Genomic DNA, 13,917 nt, shown 5'->3' on the forward strand with positions numbered 1-13,917 from the left:
CTGGGGCAGCAGAGCCTTGGGTCAGCGTGTGCCTATCAGGCGCCTGTACCTGTATGAGGGCAAGTTGTTTCTTCATGTTGGACGCAGCTTGGAGATGTGGCACATAAACAGAGAGGGTTTGACACAGAGCGTGTGCTGTTGTGGTAATAGGGATGGAGAGCATGCTGTAAATCTTAGATGAATTCAGTGTTAACAAATACTTTTTTAAAAGGTCAGATTAGATGAGGAATGCAGCGATTTGCCAATCCAAACGAACGCCAACTCTAAAAAGACAAGAATTTGTTTTCTGCTAGATTAGTGCTCTGATCTGGACTCATCCCATGGCCTCGTGGTTTCAGAACAAAAGCGTGAGAGAGGGCAGGAATATGTGAGCAATGCGAGGCTAGGACCTCCACTTTCAGCATCAGTGCAATTTTATATTGATTTGAACTGCCTGTGAAACCACATCCTAAGTTATGTTCTGAGTTTTCTTTCTTTCTTTCTTTCTCTTTTTTTTTTTTTTTTCCCCGCATATGCAATTGAAATCCCAGGATGTACCAAATAATGCCCAACAGACAGGCAGAGGCAAAGTCTTGTGCAGCAAACCATGTTGAGCTTTCTAGAGCTAAGCCTGAACATTTTGCCTCAGTTTGGCCATTTTGCATTTGGGGAAGTGTGGCTTGGAAGACTGTGGAAATGGTGCTGAAGAAGGGTCAGTCTGGACGCTTGGAAAAGCAACCTCCCCTGGAAGTGGCATGCAGCTCTTGGCTAGCGTCAACATGCACACAAAGTCATGGCCTGTCCTGGCTACTCAAAATGTCTCCTATGGTAACCCACATCTTAAACTGGAATTCAACACGGGTTTTAGAATTCATAGCACATGATTTGCAACTAAAACTGCTGCAAGAGCATTACAAAGCAAGAAATAAGCATCTCAGTTTATGGGGAACATTTCCATCTGCAAATACAATGCAAGCCAAAATGTAAGGTAGGAATTTCATGGCTGTCATGCTTGCAACGGATATTTTTTGGTGATGGTGAACAAAGCGTAGGGCTGGTGAATATTTCCCATAATACAACCCTTCAGTCTTCACAAATGAACAATCCAAAGCTGAAGGGCTGATACACTTGAAACCTCCAGCTCTACTGAGGAAGATGACAGCAGCTCATTATAGAGTTTCTCTCCATTTTCCCATCCAACAGTGGGTATGGGTACATGATGAGGGACACCTGGGGAGCAGTATGACTAAAAGAAGTACGTCCCAAAATACTGACTTGCAGAGTTAGTAGGATTTGGTGGGAATTCTTAAGTAAATTCTTAATTTTTTCTTATTCTTTAAGTAATTACAGGAATGCAGACTCGCCGTTGAGCTGGAGCTACTGTTGCAAGACCAATGGTGAATTGTTTAGAAAGGGATTCTTTCAAACCACTGGTAAATACCAGCTTTTGAAGAGGCAGCAGGTATACCAAAATACAATGAGGCAGTACTAAACTGCTGCTCCAGGGAGCAGTTGCTTGTGGTTTACTACAGAATAGGTGCAGTTACTTTGGTGTGAACGAATAAAATACAATTTATTTATTTATTTACTTTTTAAAAGGGACACAGTGTAAGTAAAAGGTATAAAGACAGTCAGTTTAAATGAGATCTGTAGATTTACTTCTTAAAATGCATGCTATTGAAACATCTCAGAACACTGAATTATCTGCACATGTTCAACATCCTGGAAAACAGTATTGAGGTGTTTCCTTCAGGAGCTCTTGCTCTCAAAGAGGTACAGCCTGTTGTCAGAGGGCTTGCAGAAAGGTGGTAGTAGGCAGCAGGATGGGTCTGTTCTCCCAGCTTGCTTTTATCACCTGAACTTGGAAGAGTGTAAGTCAGAGTAGAGTTAGGATTTAATCTGGAGGAGACCCTTTTGAGACAGTAAGGCCAAGAGGGGCAGGATCCTGCTCAGATCCTTGCAGGACACTTGTGACTGTTACTCTACCCTATCAGAGACATATCTGCTCCCAGTTTCACTGATTTTAATTGTCTTATTCAGAAATACCATTTACCTTTGCAGAGACTGCTCCTGCAGTCTTTAACATGGGGATCTTAATCCAATACTTAAAGTTCTATTACGAGTTGCCTAGGAGGTCTCATAGGGCCTCTACAAGCTCAGCTGGCCATGTTTTTTACTAAGATGTGTAGCAGGAGGCTCAAATGATCACCTCAAAGTCTCGAGAAGGCAGTAACCTGCCAGGTGCAGGTTGGTATTCTGTTTATTCATTTGGTTTAAAATGAGGGAACATTGGTTCCAGGTGAGATGCTCCCTCACCTCAAGCTATTGACACAGTGCCTGAAATTTGGTACTTAAGCAGGGACAGGCATACTGAAAAAAAAAACAAGAAAAACATTGGTGTAGTTAAATTCTTAGTCCTCTGATAACATAGGAGACATGAGGGGGAAAAGGACCTGTTTGGGTTTTGGTTGTTCCCTCTCCCCTCTTTTTTTTTTTTTTTTTTCTTTTTTGTTAAATTGCACTTTGTAGTACGGAGTGTTTTCACCTTACAACTCCAAAAACTGATTGGAAAGAACAATTTTTCAGACAGTGGGGAATTCATGTAGGTTGAGCAGATAGTATTATCCAGGTGGAAAAGCAAGTACTGAGCATCTCAAAAAAGTTTCCTTAAAATTACAGGAAGTGTACTTTACGTAACTCCAGAGCTAGTAATAGAAAAGAAAAAAGAAGTAGGGAGAAATCAGCCAGTTAGAATTACAAAAAAAAAAAAAAAGACAGAACTTAATATTATTTCATGATTGTGCCAGCATTATGCAAGCAAAGGACAGCATCTTGTAAGTTAGAAACCACAGGACGGCCGTGTTGCCTTGGCTGCACAGAGAAAAGTGGAGGAAACTGTAAATACGATTGTATACAAGTTTCCCTTCCCCTTCTGCCACATCCAACATAAAAGAAGTAATCCATAACAGCATTTAGTATCACACAGCCTCTTAGTATATTTAGCTTTTTAGGCAAGCAGCCCATCACTCTACAAACTGGACAGTGCTCAGGGATGGGGGTGTTCCAGCAGATCCCCATCTTGTTAAATTGAGCTCAATCAAGCCCAGGTGAAAATGCTTGTTCTTCAAAACAGTATGCAGAGACATAGCAGTCCAGGTGAGCTGTGGGGAAAGTAAAGGTAAAGCTTTTCCTGAAACCTGCCTTTCTGTCTGCTGCAGGGCGTGCTGCCTGGATTTCAGGGTTGCACAGAGCCAGGTGTCTGTAAGGCCTGGGTGCTGCCATGCTGTGGCTTTCAGCTTTGTGGCAGGGGGGCTGGGAAACCAGTTGCCTGGGCTTTGGCTCCAGGCAGGAGCCCTGAAGAGCAGGTGCCCATCCACCACGTTGTGCCTTTGCTGCAGCTCCTGTGGCCTTTTGGCTGCCCCACCTACCCCAGGGGAAGCTTCTGGAGGCACTTGGTTGGAAACGTTGGATTTACTACCCTCCAGCTTCCTCTCCTTAAAATGGGTAAGTACGTGATTTCTTAATAGCTCACTTCTAAGGAATTTTATGCTTTCTGGAGAATGGAAATTATGACTTCTGAGCAATTCTTTGTAGCAGTTAGGAAGGGTGGAGAAGCTAGGGGAGTGCTGGTATCTGTGGTGATGGAGCTCTCTCCTGCTGCTGCTGGCATTTCATAACATCAGTGGCGCATCTGGCCTCAGGCGTGTGTTTGGATTCTAGTGTGGGAGAAGGAGAAGGAGGGAAGGCCTTCAGCCTTGGCCACTCCTGCAAATGGCACTGGGCTGTACTCAGTGCGACAGCTACGCAGCTGGTGTTGGGAGATGGCTTAGAAAAGTATGAAAGAGAGGTCCCAGCTTGTTTGGTAAATGTGGTGACATTTGATAAAACTGCTTTTGTGAGGTGTGGAGGAGCTGCTTTCAAACAGGGAGCTCTGCAGGGCAGAGCTGTGTTGAGGCTCCGTGCCTGCTCCCAGCTTTTCCCTCAGAGGGCTGATGGGGACCTGCACCCAGGCTGGACAGAGCCCAGGGCAAGCCTGGGCTCAAGTTCAGCTCTCTTACCACATTTGTTGCTTTTTAAATATATATTTTATTTTATTTTTTATTCTTTCCCCAAATCTGCTTAATTTTTCTGAAACGAAACGACTTTCTAGTTTGCTCTGTGCCTGGGTTGGAGCAGCCTGCGTGGGCTGTGGTATTTCTGGAATTAGAAGATTCTGGAAGTCTTGGAGAAATCCGATCTGCCTGAGGTGCGGTGGTGTGTTGTTGTGTTTGTTTTGTCTTTTGTTTTTTAACCATCCTGAAGAAAATGGTCAAGTCTGGATAAAGATTAAACTTTAGGGCGTTTGACCGGGATGAACCTCAGATTATTTGTGGTTTATCTTCTTTCTGCATGTTTAGGGCTGTGATGCTTTCTGTGCTGTCCACCTTACTGGTGATACTGTTTGTGTATATCCCTTACATTAGAAACTGCCCTGTTGTTACAGGTACCTTCTTATCAACATATATTGGAGCTCTTATTTCTTTAGTGTTTCTGGACTTTTTTAGAGAATTTTCTTTCTGAATATGAATGAGGGAGGAAAAAGGGATAATCCATAATTAAACAGGATATATTCCCTTGAATCATCCCAGTCCCTGCTGGTGCTCGCTCTGAAAGTTGTAACTTTGGCTAGGCTGGGGAAAGAAGTGCTCTCTTCTTTCAGGTGCAACAGGGATTTAGCTGTGGATGAAGCTATTTTCCCCATTTCTTTCTGCCCTCATTTTGCAGGGGTTGTACTGAGCAGGGCTGGCACAGAAGGTAATATGGAGAAATGTCTGTCTCCCAATAAGTACTAAAGCCTCTGGCTGCTGCCTCTTGTGCCCAGCCACCATCACCACCGCTACATGGTTTTCCTCCAACCAAGTGCACGGCCTGCCAGTGTCCTTGGACCCCACACCCTAAGGGTGTCCTATGCTGGCAGGTTTCCTTTGTTTATGTCAGCCACTCTGCCTGGCTTTGGTGTCTTACTGTGGTCTTGCCAACTCTGATTCAGGCATACTTATGGGAAAAGAAGTTGGGAATAATTGTATCTTCAAGTGGATCTTCAGCAGCTTTAGTGGTCGTTTCCTTCCATCATTGAATATACTAAACCGTGATCGACACCTTTCCAAATGTGTAGTCATCGATGGACATTTTAAGACCTGTTGTGTTAAAGTGAAACTCCTTTTAATAGCTTTGAGTTGGCTAATGACTGTGGTATATCCACAAAGAATGGGCCTTGCAGCCCTGTTGTGTATGTTCTGATTTAATTATGGAAGATCTGATGAACGAAGGGGTAAGGCAGGTACATATTTTTTTTTTCTGCTTTATTTGACCTAAGGTATGCATAAGTGCATCAAGACCTATTTGCTGTATTTCTTTGCAATGTGTTATTCTGAGCATTAACCTCGTCTTTCTGTTTATTCCCTTATGGAAAATATGTGGCCCGGTGTTATTCACAGGAATGCTGGATTTTGATGGTGGGCAAGCTGTACCCTGCTCCAAGTTGTGCAGAGCAGTTTATTGATCTCATGATTGTAGAAATGAAAGAGTTGCCTGTGTTTAGCTGGGCTGGTTTATATGTGGCTGTATACATTCACACATACATATTTGTTTTATATGTTTATATATTTAAATATAGATTATATATTATAAATACACATGAAATAAGTAGACAAGTACTTAATAATAGCAACATGAGAATCCTGCTGTCTGTTTGGCTCCAATCTGGGCAAACAGCCTGGCACATTATGACATACAAGATGCTCATAGAGGTAATGCTTCTTGTGTCAGGACAGATAAATGGTGTTATGAGTGACCAATCAGTTAATTGCACAAGCCAGTGACTTGTGGAAGGCTGTTTCATTATCTCAGTCATCATCTCTGTTTCCTGAAGAGTCCTATGTAAAATCATCGTTTTTCTGGTAGTGTTTCCCTTGTGCTACGTGATGTTCTCTCATCATGCTGTGTATTTTGCTGACAGGTAACGCGTACCACTTATTGCAGGCCCATGAATGAGACAGTTGTGACTGCACCCTCTTTAAAGTCATTGTCAATATAACAAGTGATGTTCAGCACTTGTCTACTGCATTATTTTCTGCCTGTAGAATTCCCAGCAGATGCTGATGTGCTGTTCAAGGTGAGCTTTTGTATCACTTGTAAAGGGGTAGAAGAAACATCTATGGTTCTGAGGCAAACTTCCTGCATCTGAAAAATGTTAGTGTGTATCTGCCTTGTATTTCCAGGGTTTTTATACATGAACATCTATTAATCACTTGGTAATTGACGGGCATCTGATTCTGCTCCATGGCATTTCCTTGGAGTGGCTGCTTTACCATTCTTGATGCAATTTATTTCTAGTCTAGTTCAACTTTGTACATGCCATGCCCCAAAATGATTAACTTGCCAATCTCCTAATTACTTAACCTGGAGTGCTGGATTTTGCTTGGCATTGCACAGCTCTCAAGCAATCGCTGTTCTGGCTCGTCTCTGCACACTCAGGGAGATTTCATTGTGACTTTCGTTCCCCTGTCAGTGCAGGAAACTGAGAACTACTCCTGTACCAGTAACAAGTCTGCTTCACGTATCAGTCTATGCTGGGACAGTTTTCACAGTAGGTTTTTTCTTCCTGTTAGACACCAGGTAGGCTGTATCCCTATTTTTTCCACTGTCTGATATTGAAATAAGTGGAGAGATTGGGTGTTGACTTAGATCTAGATGTGCTTGCTTTTGGACAAACTGTGGTGGTTGCCATGATGAATACTTGATCATTGTTGTGTTAGTATTGAGATGAGGTGACCTCATCATAAGCCAGTTCCTAGGTGGATGTGATAGAATTGCATCTGCTGACAGGATTACAATATTCCCTTGTCAATCTGCAGCACTATATTAGAAACCAGGTTAGTTTTAGATTATGCCGTTTCCCCTCTCTTCTTCCCCTTCCTTCCATCAAGTGACTCATCCATGGGACATGAGAAAGATTGGTGTCTCCTGTACATAGATTTGGTGGTTATAATTGGTGCATGGTTTGACATTGGTTATCAGCTTGGCTGTATGTTATTACTGGTGCCACCTCTAAGAAGGGGTTATTCAGTTGTCATAGATTTTGGGAGAGTAGTTCTTTTGAAGGATTTAAAGATGCTGGAAACCAACAAAAGGTCATCGTGCCTGCTTCTACTTCTGGAAACTGCTTCTACTATTGGAAACTCTTGAGATCTTGCTTGTAAGGGGAAGCCTAACTTTTTGATTCAATTGCGTCTGCAGTCTTTGTAGCTGGGCTGCAGGATTTTGTCTATTCCAGTGACTTGAAGAAAAATCCTGTTTTATTCCTGGCACTTGTATCTCTCTGGAAGTTTTTGACTGCAGTTAGCATATGCAGGGTGTTTTGAGCTCTAATAGGTACAAATTGGGCCTTAACACGGAGAAGGTGCATCCCCGCATTGGAATGGCACCTGGAGTGATCCTCAGTGCATGGCTGTAAGGGAGATCACCTGAGATGTGACCTGTTATAAGCAGGCACCCTTTGAAAAAACAATGGATGTCATTAAATGTGAGAGTGGGAAGACAGTGGCTCACTCTTTCACTTGCTGCCTCAATATTTCTAATGCTAGTTCTGGGGGAATCTGCACTTGCTCAAAATTATACCCAGTGTCTAGTGTAGAAGATAGTGGTGTGAGTACTGGGACATGGGCTTTAGGCTGCTGGGTTATTTTATTTTTATTTTTTTTGTCACCTTGTCCAGACTTGCCCTTCCTTTTGTTTATTTCCATTTAGTATAGACAGCCCACTGCATACCTGTTTCTTCAAAGCATTTTGAAAACTACAGGAAAAAATGAATGTTTGTGTTTCTTCTCTTACGGGCATATTCACTTCTATGGCTGTTAAGATACTGGAGGTGCGCACCTTTGGGGGCTAAATTATGTGAACTGCACTTCTACATGAGAGTAGCCAACTGCTGTTACTGCAGACAGTGTCACAATTCTGGTGAATAAGAGAAGTTGTGTAGCGTAGTTTTAGAAGAGGAAGCCTTATACCTAGAGCAGGAGCTACTACACTCTGATAGGAAGGAGGTAGAAAAATTAATTATTTCATTTCCCGATTCAGCATTGTTAAATTGGTGTGCATATGCACCCACAAATACAGAAAGCAAGCGCAGTCTCCAAAGCCTTGGTAAGAATCTTGCAATTCTCTCAGGACTTAAGGTGGAGATTAAGCTCTGTTTTGCACGTTTGGGATGCAAAAACATTTTGATTGTCTGAAACAAAAGAGACTTGTTGAGTTCTTGGTTTTTATTACCACTGTGTTTTGTGACTCTAGGTCTTTGCTTTCCAGTGACCCTGTGTCCCAGAGAATAAGCCTTCTAATGTTGATGATATATTAAGATTAGTATTTATCCTCAAAATACATAAAAAGGAATTATGACTTTGGCATAACAAGTGAAAATAAATAGGTAGGGGAAGCTATTATTTATTTTTTCAACACTTGCATTCTGTGTATGGCTTCATAAAGTGGACTTTTTTAACATTAATTCATCTTTTTTAACACTCCAGTACCCCACTGGTTTGTTCTTAAAATACTCCTTTTTGCACAGCAAGCTGAGTGCTTTGCAGACCACCCAGAACAACTGTACTTGAGCTGCAGGCCACATCGAGTGAATGAGCATTTATTTATTTATTTACTAAGAATCAGAAAAAAAAATATTTTAATTAAAGCTTTTATTTTATATGTGAGATCTTAGGGGATTAGGAAAGGGAGTGGCTGCTCTTCTTGTATTTACTGAACCCACAGGGGGTATTTAGCCTGAGCTCATTTGAGCTCATGTTTGTCTGACAGAGCTCACTGTAATGCTGAGCGGGTATAGGCTGCATCTAGGGAGTAACAGATGGATTTGTCCATGCTAAGGGACTGATGCCTGCTCCCCGTTTTGCCACAGACTGGTTTGGGCTGGAAGGGACCTTAAAGCCCATCCAGTTCCAGCCCCCTGCCATGGGGCTCTACTGACAGTAGTTTAGCTGTCTCATAAATTCAGAAGACCAAGTGCTAATTTGACTTATCCACTATGGAACTTGTCTACAATTGATATTATTTTGCAGTCAACAACTGGAGCTGAAAAAAATAATTTTTTTTCGAAGGTGAAAGCCCTACTGCCAGTGTTCTCTATGGCTTAAGGCTTGAGGCCTGAGAGGGGCTGTCCCCTGCTGCAGCCCTGTCACTTGTAAGGCTGTTGTTAAGAGCAGCCTAGCAAGTTATTGGGGAAATTTGTGGTGCTCTCTAGGATTTCTTAATGTGTTTCTCTCTGTCAAACACATGACATGCTGATGAGGAATTGCATGGACATGAAAACATCAGCTTAGCTGCAACAAGTTGCCTATCAAGCCCTCTTAGATCTCCACAGGGGCAGATGTAGAGAAACAGCAGATGAGGATGCTGAGCCTGCTCCTCACTGAGGGGGTCTCAGAGGCTCTAATGAGAGAAGGACTGACTCCAAGGTGGGCCTGCCTTGCAAAGGGAGAAGGGAAAGGCCAATCTTCATTGCTATATAAGTGTTCCTCAAGCAGGTGGTGTGGAAGATGCTGGGCTTGGTTTCCACCATGTTTCAGTGGTGGTGTCTGTGTGTGGAACAAATAGCAACATGACCACTGCCATGTGCATGAGGTAGCTTGGGGTTAGCTCTCCTCGCCAGCACTGGTGCTTGAGGTGTCTGCGGCCTTCATCTGTCCTAGGGAGCCTTTAGCTATGGAAAGGCCCAAATCAAAGGTGTCACCGAGCTGGTGTTGATGAGGAGGCGAGCTGTTGGCTGTGATGTCCTGTGGCCTGTCACGCCATGTGGGGCACAGTGCTTTCCACAGAGCACTTCCAGGCAGCTGCCCCTTCTGTGCTGCGGGCAGCCAGATGAAACGGGGCCTTTCTCAAGGCTATGTGAATAGATGGGTTTGACTTGCTTGTTGATCATGACGGGGACAGCTGTATGTGTTTCACGATGGGAATTGCAGAAAACCCCAGTGCAGGCCTGGTGCATCTGGGAGACTAGATGTGCCACGGGCACTTCCAGCATCGATGTGCCCTGCGCTGCTCGGCTCCATCTGGGCAGCTTCTTGAACTTGATTCCTGGAATGGCTTTTGTAGCTTGTACTGGAAACAGCAAGAAGCCTCCAAATCCACTTGGCAAAGAAATTTTCTCAGCAGAGCTCAGATGTCAGAAAAGCAGGTCGCAGTTAAGTTGCCATTTGCGCTGAATGTCTCTCACTGTGGGGAAAGGGAGGAGAACTATTATTTTGAAACCTCTCTTTGGGTGATGATTGATAAGAGCTGTTCATCACAGGGAAACTAATCCAGGAGTCAACAGGTGCCTCTTGTGGATTCTGCAGCCAGTCATGAAAAAAAATAAGGGAGAGCACAACAGGTTATTCCAATTTGACATGCAGCGCCTGGGAACAACAACCGACAAGTCCCAATTTGTGTCCAGCTGCTCAAAAACTACCACCCAGCTTGGTATTATCCTTCTGCCCTCAGGGAACTTGTCTTGTGAAAAGAGTTATTGATGGCTGATCTCAGCATTCCTCAGGGCTGTGCTCATGGTGGAGTATCTGCCCGAGGTTCTGATTTCAAAGTAAATGATCTCCGGGTCATAAGTAAGAAATATTTTTTTGTGTTGTTTTTGTTGTTGGCTTTTATTTTTTAATGTATTGCCTTTGTTTATAATCTCAGTTGTCATAGGTCACTCCTTTCAAAGCCTTCTGTGTGGGAAGACTGCGAGTTTGAGCCATGATTTCTAACAAAAACGATGCTATAGTATTTTCAAGTCCAGTTATATAATAGTACAGTGGGTGTTTTCATGCCCTGAGTAGTCACTGTATTTAAATCTGATTAATTATTTGCATTTCATACATCTTTCCCCATTAAACTCTACTTCCCTTACACTCCAGGAGCTTTACAGAAGGGATCTCTGCTATTCTAAGAGTTAGTTTTCTGTGCTTCAATTCAGGCAAAGGCTTCTGAATCATCGTTCTGAATTGTCACACAGTTTATGTGCTGCTGCCTGCTTGTGCTGCCCTCCTTCCCAGGCCCCGCTGTGGGAAGCTGGGCAGCTTTGTTCTGCAGTGAGCTCACTGCCTGGGCCCCATCTCACGACATGTGCATGCAGCTGATGTCTAGGTGCTGTGTGGGGGGAGGTTTGGCTTCCTAAGCATAGGTGTCTAATGCCATTTATCCATCTTAGCGTATGGGCAGCTAAATCTGGCATATCTAAAAACCCTACATAAACATCTCAAGTGCATCGGGCCACTTAGATGACCCTAAATGCCAACATACTGGCATTTTCGTGTAGGTAATATGGATAGTGGTAGGAGGCTGGACTACAATAATAATAATTATGCCTTGTAAGCAAGGGGTAGCAACAGTCATCTTTGCTTCTCAGCAGGTCTGTGCTGGTTAATACTAGTTTCCTTTCCACTCCTCCCATTTCCCATTCTCAAGACAAGGGTTGGTAGACCTGTACTTCTGTGTACTTCTGGAGAGGCATTTTGTCCTAGCTTACTTTCTCTTCTCAAAAAGAGACATCAGGTATTTGGTCCTCGCACTGCTCCCAGGAGCAGGCACTTACTGTTTGTATTCCCTCTCTGTGCAGGTTGTTTATATAAGTATCTCTGGATCATGCCTGTAAGTATTAATCTCTGTAACCCAGAAAAGAAAACACAGTATTGCCAGCTACATGCTTGTAGTTGCATCATTATTAATCACCTGTAGCTATTGCTGTCTGAAAAGCAATTCTTGTGGAGTTATTCATGGCTTCTTTGTGTTAGGCAGCCTATAAACACAAATGAGAGATAATCCTGTTTTGATGAGTTGCAATCTAAATAAACAAACTACACAAAGCATGGAAGAAAGCAAAACTGAAATGCCGTAGTATATACAAATCCTTAATCTGCCTGCTCTTCAGCTCCACTTCTGTAAAATGGGCTAACAGTGTTATCTTCTCCCTGTTTAGGTTGCAGCTCCACCAGAACAGGGATTAGCTTCTGGATGTTGTTGTTTTGCACTTGTGTGCTTCTGCCATGCTGAGTGTAAAATGCCTGGATTTTGGTGAGGAGCTGGGGGTACTGCTGCACAGACAGCGTGTGTGGAGGGGGTGGTGGTGGGTATTTTTCAGCTCAAGGAAAACTGTGGGAAACAGGCATATAATCCATGTGACACTAATTGTTACCTCTCCTTGCATCACTCGGTCTACATACACAAACTTGTCCTTCTGCCTTGAACTCTGCTTATGCAAAAAATGTGAGATGAGGGTCACAAATGCCATTCATACTATAATAGAATCCAAGGCTTTGTGTAAAGGAATACAAATTCATAGGCCTAATTCTTGAATTTTAGAAAACTTAAAAAACAAACAAACAAAAACCCTTCAGGAGTTTTCTGCTGTTTGTTTGTTTGTTTTTTGAGATAAGAATGTTAAAATTACTGACCTACACAACTGATCCTTGTGTGTGGTATGGTCTGTATTTTAAGAGATCTTTTCACAGGAAAAAAAAAAGACCCTATTTTTTTCAAAGAAAGAAAACATCTGGATGCAGGGATCTTCATAGATATTTTTTTTCACAAAATAAATAAAGCTAATCATATTCCTTTCCTCACTGTAGCCGTTCTTGAAATGAGGTGTACAGTGCTCTTTAAAGTGTTCAACTACCTTTTTTGCACCCATGGAATCTGTGATTTAAAACTTAGGTAAGCTGCTTCTGCCAATGTTTGAATAACTTGTAAACGCTGAAGTTGTGGGAGCCTTGGCTGGATGATGTTCAGAGGGCCCCATATGCTTTTGTGAAGCTGGAAACAAATTCAGTCAGTCAGTCAGAGGGGAAAATGTGCTGCCTCTCCACACCTGAGTGCTTGCACATCCAGAGCTTGCGATGTGGGGGCAGCTCTGGCCTCAGAGCCCCTTAATCCGCCCCACAGCACTTCTAGGGGATCTCTGTCTGTGGGATGGGGCTACTGGGAGTGAGGGAAGGCTCATCCCTTCCTTCACTCCACCTCAGCAGCAGCTCCTCTGCTTTGAACCTTGTGCAATGCCTCATCCCTTGGTCGTCTCTGTGGGACCGGGTGGTGAGATGAGCAGCTGAACGCGGCAACGCTCCCTCGGGCACAGCTCCCTGGACTCGGTGGGAGCTTTGCCAGTGCAAGACTGGATCCCAGTAATGGAAAAGGCTTACATGGGGGGAAGGAGCAGATCAATGTGCTATTGTTCCCTATGCTATATTTAAACACATGTATTTCATGGAAATTTAAAAATTAAACTTGTAGACCACATGTCTCCATACCCTGTACGAATAATTGGGGCTATTGATTTACTGCAGTGGTGCAAAGCGCCCGTTGTTCAGGACGGGGCAGTGGCTTTCCTATCTCATCTTCAGAAACGGCGATGAGAGAGTAATTGCAACAGCACCACACAAAGGTACTTATTTTTGCAGAGATGATGGGCCAGGCTGAGGGTGAAGGGAGCTCTGCTTCTTCCTTCCCCACCTGGGCTCCTGCTCTGACTCGAGTTTTAATTTATTTTGTTGGTTTAAATTTGTTGTGAAGATGTGGATTAATTTCACGTGCCTGGTGATCGTTAAAGGACAGCTGCTCTTTGCCACTTCCCTTTAGCAGATAAATGTGTCTTTGTTATTTTTTTGTTTTCACGCATTGGTTTTGTATTTATCAGTTTTTCTAATTAAAAAACAACAACAAGAGATGAATGGATGCTGTTTCTGAAAGGAAAAAAAGCCCACTACCCCTGATACAGACAGTCAGTGTCATTTTGCTGATGGGATGCTTTGCTTTTAAGAAAATCTGGCATTTGAGCTGTTCCTTGGCTTTTGAGAGGAGCCAAATGCATAATTCACTCAGCCTCTGTGCACCACTTTTGAATTCTGCTGTGGCTCCATTTGC

The 13,917-nt window shown here is 43.2% G+C and overlaps 1 long non-coding RNA gene across 19 annotated transcripts in view; it reads left to right on the plus strand.

Moving 5' to 3' along the window:
* The first annotated feature begins 2,117 nt into the window (after positions 1 to 2,117).
* The window catches only part of LOC101794992 (uncharacterized), a 138,720-nt gene continuing 126,920 nt past the window's right edge, over positions 2,118 to 13,917 (plus strand). For 16 of the 19 annotated variants that reach the window (XR_011808239.1, XR_011808222.1, XR_011808234.1 and 13 more), the window contains exon 1: positions 3,164 to 3,483. This is a non-coding gene — a long non-coding RNA (uncharacterized lncRNA). The other 3 variants (XR_011808227.1, XR_011808225.1, XR_011808226.1) reach the window with 3 other exon arrangements.

Source organism: Anas platyrhynchos, chromosome 3 (assembly GCF_047663525.1).
Source record: "Anas platyrhynchos isolate ZD024472 breed Pekin duck chromosome 3, IASCAAS_PekinDuck_T2T, whole genome shotgun sequence".
Taxonomy (NCBI): Eukaryota; Metazoa; Chordata; class Aves; order Anseriformes; family Anatidae; genus Anas; species Anas platyrhynchos.